Here is an 11,705-nt window from a genome sequence, read left to right as displayed (position 1 = left end):
ATTACATCGTGCTCCCTCGCGTTTCATCTTGCCTCGTGTAATAACCGCGATCGAACTCGATGCACGGCGATCGCGCTCATGCGTGAATGCGGAATCGCTTAATTTCAAACGCACTGAAACACATCGCGATGGATGGCGGGCCGCGCAAGACGGGACGTTCGTCTGTTCCATCAGCGCGTAATAATCGCTTCTGACGGAGCATTCTATTAATTCACCTGGATATTTTATACCGCCGGAATGAATTCATTTCCGAATGTTGCGCCCCGGAATTTTTCCCGGGCGAACTGGACTATGCATATCGACCCGCGGGATGCATAAATAACACGCGGAAACACATGTTCCCTTTCAACGTGGAGCTATAACAGTTAATTCGACCGGAAATTCACTGTCGATGAAATACAGCGAGATTAACTAGTACACGCGATGTTATTACGCTAATGAAGATATCTGTGAAGCTCGAATATTATATATTTATCTTGCGCTTAATATAAAAAAATACTAAATTTTCAAAAATATTTTTTCAAATATCGATGCCGTTTAAAATCGTCAGATCTATGTTTCCGATTGCCTAACTCTTTTCTTTACTTTCATAATTCTATAAGTATGCGCAAATGTTGTCAAATGTTTCATCTATGGAAATTAAACGGAAACCGTTATAGCAATTACATACATTACTTAAATTCCGATCGTGGAATGGCAATCATATTTTATACACGAGATTAATCCTGACTGTATAATTTATACATTTCTGATTTCTTCTGTGACTCGCGTACTTTCTATTTTAGCGCGGGGGGAAGGATTATTTTTTCAAAAGGGGAAAAATTTCACCGCGGATCGCTTAATACGGAATACGTCACGACGACGACGGTGGGATAGAGAGGCAGGGTAGAGGAGGCGCGTTTCGCTTTATCAGCGCATATACGCGCGCGCGCGGCATGCCGCGGCGTGTTTCCATTAATTCGCGTCGCGGGGCGAACTCGTGCCGTTGGAATGCCCGTTGAAGCCGAGGAGAGAAGTCGTTAGGCTGCGTGCCCGTCGTTCGAACCGGCAACCGGTTTTCCCATCGGTGATTCGTCGTTAATTCGCCGGCGCGGAATAAGTAATCGCGCGCGTCCCAACGACCACCTCGGGTGTGTTATACGTCCGAGTTTACATCGTGCAAACCAGGGGAATCGCCCCGCTTCCATGCTGGCTTTTCGCGATCGAGAGGAAACTTCGGTGGAAAGTCAGAGGCGCGCCGCGGGAAGCGAGGGCATTACCGATTTAGCTTTTAAATTTAGAAGGAAAGGAAATGCACGTTGCTTTTCAGTAATATTAAAAAAAAAAAAAAAATAGAATCAAGCATCTAATAAATTCGTCTGGGGCAAGATTATCTATTCGTATGTCCGATTGCAGGATTAAAAATATTTTCTTGCATTTCTCTGTCAAGATTTGTGTGAAGTTTATGCAGAGATTATATAATTTTATGACAGAATTTCGCCCATTATTTCACCCATTATTTCACGCTAAGTTTGTAACATGCCATAATTACATAGAACGATTTCTATATATAGTATCAAATATCAGTGGACATAAACACTATTTTATATAACAAGTACCATGAAAAATTGACTCACCGAATAAATTCGCCAGCATAGAACTGGAAACTCGTTCTGAAACAGATAAAAAATATTCATAAAAATAAAAATTTAATACCTTCTCGTGAATATAACTGTCATCACATTACAAGGTAAACGCTTTTTTTTTTTGCGTAAATAGATCGTAAAACGTGGATAATTGTTGTATTCAAATAACTCCTTTTAAGCGGTCTCAAACAAGGGCGCAATGGTCGTGACAAATTCAATGTTACATTTTACAAAATTTAGATCCAACAGAGATAGGGCACCGGGAAATGATCCAAGAGGTAAAAACAATTCAACACGACACGATTTCGTGAAACATGCTGCCTGCACGCGACGCCATATCAAAGAATTATAGTCCGGTCAAATTAGCCCAAAAAATAGGGGTAAGGTTACAATAATTCCGATAGAGCTGAAAATTCGTACGAATGTTTGGAACACCATTATAAATGAACTGTGAAAAGTCCCCATACATCCCGTGCCTGGAAAAAATTTTATTCAAGGTCAAAGGTGGCAAAAATGGGTTTTTTGTGTTTTTCAGCCGAATGGTAAGTTTTATCATAAAAATAGCTTAGACAATAATTGGAGATCGTGCAATTATCTATAATAATTGTCTCTATACTTTTTTCTGTAAGAGTCACCGTTTTTTCAACTTTTTGAATAATTATATCTCGTAAACGGTGACTCTTACAGAAAAAAGTATAGAGACAATTATTATAGATAATTGCACGATCTACAATTATTGTCTAAGCTATTTTTATGATAAAATTTACCATTCGGCTGAAAAACACAAAAAACCCATTTTTGCCACCTTTGACCTTGAATAAAATTTTTTCCAGGCACGGGATGTATGGGGACTTTTCACAGTTCATTTAGAATGGTGTTCCGAACATTCGTACGAATTTTCAGCTCTATCGGAATTATTGTAACCTTGAATGTCTAATTTGACCGGACTATTAGATAGTATACAAACTGCTTATAGTGATAAAAAAAGAAAAAAATCCAAAATATTGGAAATGCTCAACGCTTCATAGTATAACTGAATAAAAGCTACTTTAGTTCAATGCTTTATACGATAATCGGTGGGATCATATCGCTAAATAGAAATCAATGAAAAATTCTGTTCAGATTATGCAGAGTATATCATGCGATTGATGTTCGAGGTACAGCCGTAGTCTAAAGCTTCCTATGTCAATTTCCCTACTACCTAATCTTTCCCGGTTAACTCGCGCGTGAGAGCGCGAGTTATCGCGACGTGGGGGCTCGTTACTACCCCCCGGGAATTTTACGATAGCTCGGGGACTTGAATGCACGTTCGCACTTTGTGTTCCGCTTTAGTATCCGAGACACCTAAGCGTTCCACTTACGTGGAAGCGCACGAACGGGACGTCGTACGCGCGCGGGCGCGAGAGCAAAATCGCCCAGACGAGGCGAGAAAGACACTCGCATTACGTGCACGCACGCACGCACGCACGCACGCGTGCGCGCGCGCGCGCGACGCGACGCGCCCTAGCCGTGTTATTATATTTTACTTTGGTCGACGCGGAAACCCCGGGATAATTTGCGCGAACGAGCCGCAATTATTTAAGGGTGTGCATACGTAAAGAGGGTGGCTCTCTCTCTCTCTCTTTCTCCCCTCTCTCTCTTCCTTTCTTTCTTTCTTTCCCTCGGTTGTGGGGCCCCGTGTTCTGCCTGAGTGCCGGACGCGCGGCCTCTATCGATTCGCGTCGCCATCGCCACGTCGATGTCGGCGGAGCCGCGGACTCGTAACTTCTTCCGAGAATTGCTACCTTTCTTTAAGTAATAGATATGCACGTCGGACGCGAAACGACGCTCGGCCCAGTGTTTGCTCTTCGCCTCGGGGAAACGCTCGCCATTTTGTGAATCGCGATGCCAGAAATTCAAACACAGCTCGCGATGCCGATGCAATTCCGAGACGAGATCGAAGCGCGAGATTCGAGATCGCGTGTAGGAACATTTGTGCGAAAATCAGAGCGAGAGCGTTGCAAAGAACCTTGCCGAAAGAAGACGGAGAAATAAAACCGACAAAGAAGCTTAATTAACGATTATTTATATAGAATCGCGAGGTTTTTAGCTTTAGCAAGGTGTAACTTTGAGCTCCCTGTGACGCTTTATCGAGCAAGTAATATTATCGAGAAAGGGGATGATAATGGCTGGGTTGAGTCCAGGGGTTAATTATGATTCCCCATATCACTGCTATATCCCCGTTATTATGAAGGGTCTCTTGCATTAAATTTTACTACAAGAAAAGAAAAAGCTATTAAGTTATTAAGGTAAAAACCGTGTTCTTCCTTGCTCGGAAACAAGTAATTTTTTCTTTTCATTTTAATTCAGGCGTCCTATGTTTATTTTTACGGAGGATGCAAAAGAAATTTACATATTTAAATAGGCGTGGACATATTAGAAACATGCAACGATGAAATGGAAGAATCTATCTAAAATCTTGAAATTATTCTCTTCGTACGGTCTAACAAAAGAAATTAAAGTATGAATATTTATAGGCGAAGATTGAAAGGCTATTTGTGTAAAATGAGAATGAGATAATATATTTTAGATAAAGACATAACTTCCGCTTATAATAGCATTCCATTTCATTTTCTAGTCTGCTAGAAATGTTGATGCAATCATTTTTCACGTAACCATCAAAAAGTCAGGAGCATACATACCTTCGGACATATATCTAATATCTATGTTATTAATATAATATTAAATTGATGTTGAATCTTAATATATATATATATGTATATATATTACGGCTATAAATTCTGTATCGTTACCGAAGACATGCAATCTCACGCGATATTTTTAAATCACGCCGTATCTTCGTATCTTTTCTGTCCTACAAAAATATCAACCCCAGCTTTTATATTTCGGGATCGACCGATATAAACTCGGACTCTCGAACCCGACCGACCGAACGCACGTAACTATTCGGAGCTAATGCTCGCATACGGCTCCTAATCGTCGCACGTACGTTGGGGGGTCGGGTAGCCGGCGCCATCGGTGTGTTTACCCCCGCGTGTATATACACGTGCGCGTGTACGTATACACACAGATCCACATGAACGCGAAACCCGTTACGTGTGTCGACGGGAGTGCAGCGAAGCACTAACGCCAGGGTGGTGTCGAGGGTGGTTGGAGTGGCTCGGGGGGTGATTATGAGCGAGTAAGTGCCGCCGTCCAGTTTTTACTCCCCTGCCACCTCGCAGCCCTACTCCGGCTGACCGTTCCTCCACCATCGCCGCGGCGACCAGCTCTTCCCCCTTGTTCCTACCCCCCCGTGCTCTAGCCGCGCTGCTTCTCTTACTACCGACTCGACTAAACCCCCAACGGATCAATACGCTAAAACATTGCCACGTCGAGACGCCGCCGTGTAAAACCCGAAAGAAATACCATTGCGGGGGCGGTGTTTTCTCTTAGCCAGCGGCCACCGCGTCTCCTCCGTTCGCGCGGCTAACGAACTTCCGGTTTTCGACCCTTTCACCGTCCGACTCTCTTCCCTCTTACCCCTTCCTCCGCTTCGCTTTCTTTCTTTCTGTTCGACGCTCGTGGACGGCTTTATTTTATCTTGGTTTATACCTTTGTTTGGTCGATATCCGAAATTTACGCAACGTGGATCTTTCATTAGACGTGAAATAAGAAGATTTTGCGAGAGATTCCTGCGTTGCTTCTTCAATGGAATTAGGCCGGTGGGAGTTGATTGTTTATCTTTAGGTTAAAGGGCTTAAGATTCCCGGGATATAGGGGGAAGATCACCACAATGGGAATTGCGAATTGGAAAAATAATTATTTATTATATAAGATTTAATAAAACTATTTAATCCTTTTATTATTTAAGTACGTGATATTAGAATGTAAAGCTATTTTAATAGTAAAAGTAGTAATAATATATAACGATAGAATTAAATAAATGTGTTACACACTATAATACAATGAAAGCAATATTTAAAAAAATGCATATATTATTTATACAATTAAAATTTGCTTATAAGTTTATCATCTTAATTAGTTAATTACATTAATAAATAAATTTGTTTTCGTAGAGTAATATTATATCATAAAAGAGATTATATAAATATAATATTAATAAAGAGATGCAAGAGTTTTGAAAGTTCTAATATCGGATGTAATATTTTAAAATTTAATTTAAATTATTAAAGCTTGCACATACATCGCATATATTCTACAGTATTATGATAAAGGTCCTTAACATATCATGTATTAAAACGTGAAAATCTTACCGAAGAGGAATTTACAAGGATTGAATTTTTACCGAGATGATGATATGCATCTTCAAAATGAAGGAAGCGCGCCAAGGATCGACTGAAAGCTCGGCGCATTCCGTACTACGCGTAGCACGATATTTCACCTTCGACGCGTGCAGTCATAGTTCGCTCTCCGGGATAAGAAGAGCTCGCTATCGATGGTAAACCTTCGAAGGGCACGAAAGACGGATGAACGGACGTCCGTGGCCTACCGCAACTCACGTAAGGCAACGGATCCGCTATCCGCTTCGGTTCCCTTCTCCCCCTCCCTCACTGACATACGTATGTACGTTCCTACTCTCACGTGTGCTCGACATAACGTCGGGTTTCCGTGGACGGTCGATATATCGATTGTTGCTGAACGACCGGCTGGTCGACACAGCCACGAAGGTAGAAGAAAGAGGAAGAGAGAAAGAGAAAGGCGAGAGAGCGAGAGAGAGAAAGAGAGGGGAGTAAAAGCGCTCACGGCTGTTGTTCGTGTATGTCTGTTCTGTGGTCACTTGTTGCCTGCCACCCCCGAGGGTTGGCCTTGTCCCTCTGTGTTTGGGGAACGCTTGTCGTTCGACCGCCGACAAACCACCCGGCGACCAAAGCGTGCTCTCCTCGGAGATCTTTTCTCCGGCGCGGTGGATTAGGATTCTCTCTCTCTCTGCCCCGGTGGGCGAATTGCCGATCTCCCCCTTTTGTTTTTCCGTTTTCTTGTCCGCACGTTTCTTGTCGACACTACGCGCGTGCGTGCGAGGCAAAGCTTCTAAGCGTGGAAGATGGGATTATTTGAACTTGGAAACCTCTCGCAATTTTTGGATCCGGTCGGCGTCTCTAAGATCGACGAGACAGTAATTGGATTCCAGAGAGATTTGATCCATGGATCATCGTGACTCTGAAGCTTCGTCTTTCTGAAACTTCTTCTTTCGGATTTGTTCACTTGGAATCTTTGCCAATTCCTTCAACGTATCTTGATATTCGCATCTATTCAATAATTTCATTTAGAAATCTCGATCTCTCTGAGATTTTTCAAGTACTTGGAATGTCTCCAATAAACCTGGATCGTAAAATATATGCAATTGCGAAAACATGGCAGTTGCAATCACTAGAAAGAAAAAAAAACATTCGTTTTACCCGACTTTGGTTCCAATTACCTTCGCGGTATCGATGAGAGGTAGAGTCCAATAAGAACTGTGTTTGTTTTTGCGCAACAAAATTTACATTCAAAGTAGAACACATGGCAAGACCGATCCGAGGCAACTATAAAGCAAAGGAAAATTCCACAAACGTCTCTAGAATACAGCAATATTTTATGGTAATTTCTCAAAGTCGAGATTATTTGTCGAGATTAACGCACCGATATCTTACTTTGTTTAGTCGTAGTTGAGAACTTATACCTAGTAACTCTAATTCATGCGCTATATCCGAGCCATCATTTAAGTTTTCAATTACTTTCTGCAACATCCTCTTCATCCATAATTTTTTTTTTTCAGAGTATGAAGAACGAGTTTCATATACAAACACGCGCCGCTACACGCGAGGTACGGTTTCTCTCCTTCGTCCTTCCTATTTCGCTGTTCTCGAAACACGCTACTTATTTAAACAGTCGCTTCGCGAGTTGCCGGATCGCGATTGAAACTTTTTCAGCGTTCGCGCGAAACGAATGGGGACGCCGCCTGGTCCTTTCAAAAGACGTATAGATATTTTCCAAAGATTATCGTTATCGTAAGAATAATGTAAACAATCGATAATGGCGGTCTTGAGCTTATTCGTTGCAGCTCCACCCAAGTGCGGACGTCTATGATGGACGCACAAACGTGCCATGGCAAACGCAAACATACAGCGCGGTAAACACGAAAATTTTCTTTATCTGTTTAGGTAGAACCGTAACTTGCTGCACTGGCATGATAATCGAGTAAACGATAGACCCCAAGAAACCCTAGATCCCCTAAATGTCGGACCCCGGAAACAGACAATACATGTGTTTGCCGAGTAGGCTCTTTGTTAGCGTTACGATCTTCGGAACGTCTTTCACACGGTAATTTGATTATTACATAAAGCATTAAAGTGACATAATTCTACAAAGTTACGTTCTCGTTTCTCAGATTCTAACAAAATTTGTGAGATCAAAATATATCTATATAATAAATATTGATTACACTTTGTAACTCCAAATTGACAGATTCTAATAGAGTAAATAAGTAGTAATGTAATATTTGGAAATAATCATATCATATCGACTTAAAGAAATGTTCATCCACCTTGATTGAACATTAGAGATACGAAATTTTGTATTTCTATTTATTTTTCTTTTTAAACTCAACGCTGTAGCAACAGATACACCTAATAAAACTTCTCTCGGAAGAGATGAAATTATAACTGACACGAAATACAGATTACCTATGTTCTCCAAACTCAACTGTAGCAATAATTTCCAATAATTAGTAACGATTCTGGAAGTCAATAATAGCACGAGAAGATACACATCACAAGCTCGACAGAAACGCGACAAAGAAACGTTTTCTTGATGTCAATGTGATCAATTATTAGGAGCTATTATCTGTAACTCTCGCGGCGGGAGATACAACCTATTATTACGAATTGTATTTCACCGTGTTCGACGCTGCCCGTGGTAATTGTTTACGCTGAACTCTTGTGCAGCGGTCATCTTTATAACTGTAATTAACGTTCTGTAGGCATTAATGTTCCACATGTTTCTCCTATTACACGCGACTACTACTACCTTTGCCAGCGATTATCTCTTTCTTCTATTTTTTTTTACTTTACGGTTGACCTGTTAACGATCTTTCACAATATATCTTCAAGGAGGTTTTAGCAAGAACAAATTCACGAATATGTATCTCAATATTTGAGCGACATTTTCGTTCGACATAAAATTGATTGACGTGTGGATGATTCGCAATTTATATGACAATTTTAGATAAACAGACATTTTATCCAAAGTATGAAATTTTTTCACCCTTGATAGCAACAATAAGCGGGTAAAAAACTTTTATGGCAGGACAATCAATGCTGAAGAGAAGATCCCGCAATCGGTGGGAGCATGATTATTTACGACTTACAATCAGTTTCGACAGCACACAACTAATTCGTCTTGTGATTATACCCATTTGTGCATTTTTCGTTTCTCAAACCGCTACACTGTTGCTAACACACGTTACTTTCTATTAACGGCAACAGGTTCGTGGGACACTCGCGCGTGTCTACGCGACAAAGGCTTTCCTCCGCGTGGCGTTCTGCGGAGTAGAAAATCGCCCCCCGTAGAAGAGATCGTTAGTCTCGTTTTCCTCGAGTCCCACACAGGACGGCCGCGACGGCGATCGTAGGTAGAAGTCGGCGGCTAATGACTCGGGGCCGTGCTCGAGCCGCGATATATACGTACGTGGGAAACGTGGCATGGTTCCGTCCGAGGATTATATAATATTCAATTTTAGCATGCGTGCGACCCGTCTTAATCCAGCCATTACGTCTAATTGGTCGAGATTAGCTAATATCCCCCGTAGTGATTAGGCCATGTGTCCGCGGCTCGTTTCAGATTGAAACCAATTCCCCGGAGCGTACCAGGCGCACTACCAGGATCGAACGTCGATCCTCGTAATCGACAGATCGATCGGCTATAATGTCGTAGGGAGGAAACTCGAGAGGGCTTTCTGCCGGTACACCGCCCGTGGTCGCAACCGCGACATCGTCTTTCTACCGCCGTTCAGGAATGTTAGGAATTTCCATTCGTACCGTCGAAATGCGATACGATATTGAGACGCACAACGGAGAATTTTTATTTTAAATGAGAATAATCGAGCAAATTAGTAGGTATACGGTTTGACGTCTTTTGTGTTTAAATAGATGAAGCAAATAAAAAAAAAATTAAGACAAAAAATGCAATATCTGAAAATGTAGACAATGGCCCGTATTCTCAGTTCACTTTTATCATAGATGCGCGCATTTAGCATATAGTTTATGTTACATATACTATAGAATCTCAGAATTAAATGCGCGTATTTATCGATAAAAGTGAGTTGAGGAGTCATTGTCTCGTTAATTCGTATTTACATTGTGCTATAGTGCATTATATACACTTTGATATGTATTATAATACACGGAATAACGCGATTAATTATTGTTTATCACGCAACAATGTGTGACGTGAAATCGATTAGTGATGTGATCGCTTAATGGCCTGATTTTCGCATCTGCAACGCATTAACATTTGACTTCAATACGTCCGTTCACCTCGCAGAAGCGAAGCGATTTTCTAATCTCGCAGGAAGATTCAAAATAATTACGCGAATGTTGCATACGAACTTTCTCTTTAATGCATTACAATCACGTGCGTTTGCTAAGCACACAGAATAACTGAGAGTTATATCGAGGCTCGTTTAAACTATTGAACGACACGAGGAAAAGGGAGATACTTAGTTAATTACAAAATAAAATAACGACTGTTCTTTAGATGTTAGATTTATAATCGACAAGCTGCGCAAGAAAACCGATCGGTTATTTTTCACGTTCTTAGGATCGCGGCACTGTTTCTCAAGGAAACACAACATAAAAGCGGCCGCGCCGCGGCCGTAACGCGTGCATGCACGTGTAAACTAGCCATTATGATGGGCCATTCACACACAGCATCCAGGTGTGTAAACAAGAAGCGTCACCTTCTTTTTGACAGGGACCGGCCAGGTGAAGATTGTCACCCTCGTACCTTGGGATTTGACTCTATGGAGAGTAAGATTATAGCGAAAGAATCGTCGAAGCATAATAGTTTCTCGTTTTTTTGTTCCCGTGAACTGAAAGAAATCCACATATGTATAAATCCAGGTATAAATTTATAAATAATAAACAAATTACAAAATATAACAATTATTGACATGAATATGAATGCGATAAATATCAAAATTGATATCACGTCGTAAATACATAAATTTGTATAATAAATATACTTAGGAAATATAAAACATTGATAATAAGTATTAAAGAAGAAAGTAGAACTAATAAAAATAATCCCACAAATGTTTTACCTCCTTCGATATTTATTATTTTATTATAATCGTTATTTACTCTTACTATTTTTAAGCTTCATACGGAATAATTCCTTTTTAAATATTTTGCGCGATGCCCCAATCGTAGTATTTGCATCCGCAGTATTTGATCCGCGACGTCGTTACAAACGCGAAATGACATAATCGGTGAACAACGTCGGCCGACGACTGCGGCGAGCACGCAGTTACAAAATGACGGTTGGCAGTATAAAAGAAAGAAAGCAAGTCCCCCAAAGCATTTGAATGGATTCGACCAGGTATCCTCGGAAGGCCGCGCTGATGGTACAAGATACAGAAAGAAAGGAGGAACGGCAGTAGCGGTGGTGAAAAATAAAGATCGGGCCGTCAAAACGGGTCGGAGATGATCTTTCGTAAGACGTTGAAACGAATTTACTAGTCCGACGAAATAAAAGGGACGCTAGTCGGGGGTTCGGGGTGCTGCTGACCCCGGTGACACCGGTCAGGTCGGAATGCATTTCCATACATTAGCTACCATACGTAGAACCACTCATACACGTTGCCCGGTGAATGTAGAGGAGAGGGAGGGGGGGGGAGAGATTCGGTCCGGTTTTTCCGAGAATTAATGACAGACGAGCTATACTCGCGGGGCATAATGCCCCGCGCATCCGCGGGGGGCACCCGCACCCGGTGGCCGCTGGGATCCGAATTCGAGATTCCGGTAGGCCGATCGGAATTTATCGAGCAGGCTTCATAACTGAATTTTATAACACCGGATTCGGGGGACCGTGGATCCACCT

The 11,705-nt window shown here is 41.6% G+C and overlaps 1 long non-coding RNA gene across 1 annotated transcript in view; it reads right to left on the bottom strand.

The window, feature by feature from the left end:
* Nucleotides 1-1,614: 1,614 nt before the first annotated feature.
* The window catches only part of LOC112457784, a 75,039-nt gene continuing 64,948 nt past the window's right edge, over nt 1,615-11,705 (bottom strand). Inside the window, exon 3 of the long non-coding RNA XR_003041150.1 lies at nt 1,615-1,652. This is a non-coding gene — a long non-coding RNA (uncharacterized LOC112457784). The remainder of the gene's footprint in view (nt 1,653-11,705) is intronic.

The sequence above is a fragment of the Temnothorax curvispinosus genome, unplaced genomic scaffold (genome assembly GCF_003070985.1).
Source record: "Temnothorax curvispinosus isolate PA1 unplaced genomic scaffold, ASM307098v1 QBEX01008257.1, whole genome shotgun sequence".
NCBI lineage: Eukaryota > Metazoa > Arthropoda > Insecta > Hymenoptera > Formicidae > Temnothorax > Temnothorax curvispinosus.
Note: the sequence above shows the minus strand (reverse complement) of the source record. Positions and strands in the feature narration are given on the sequence as shown.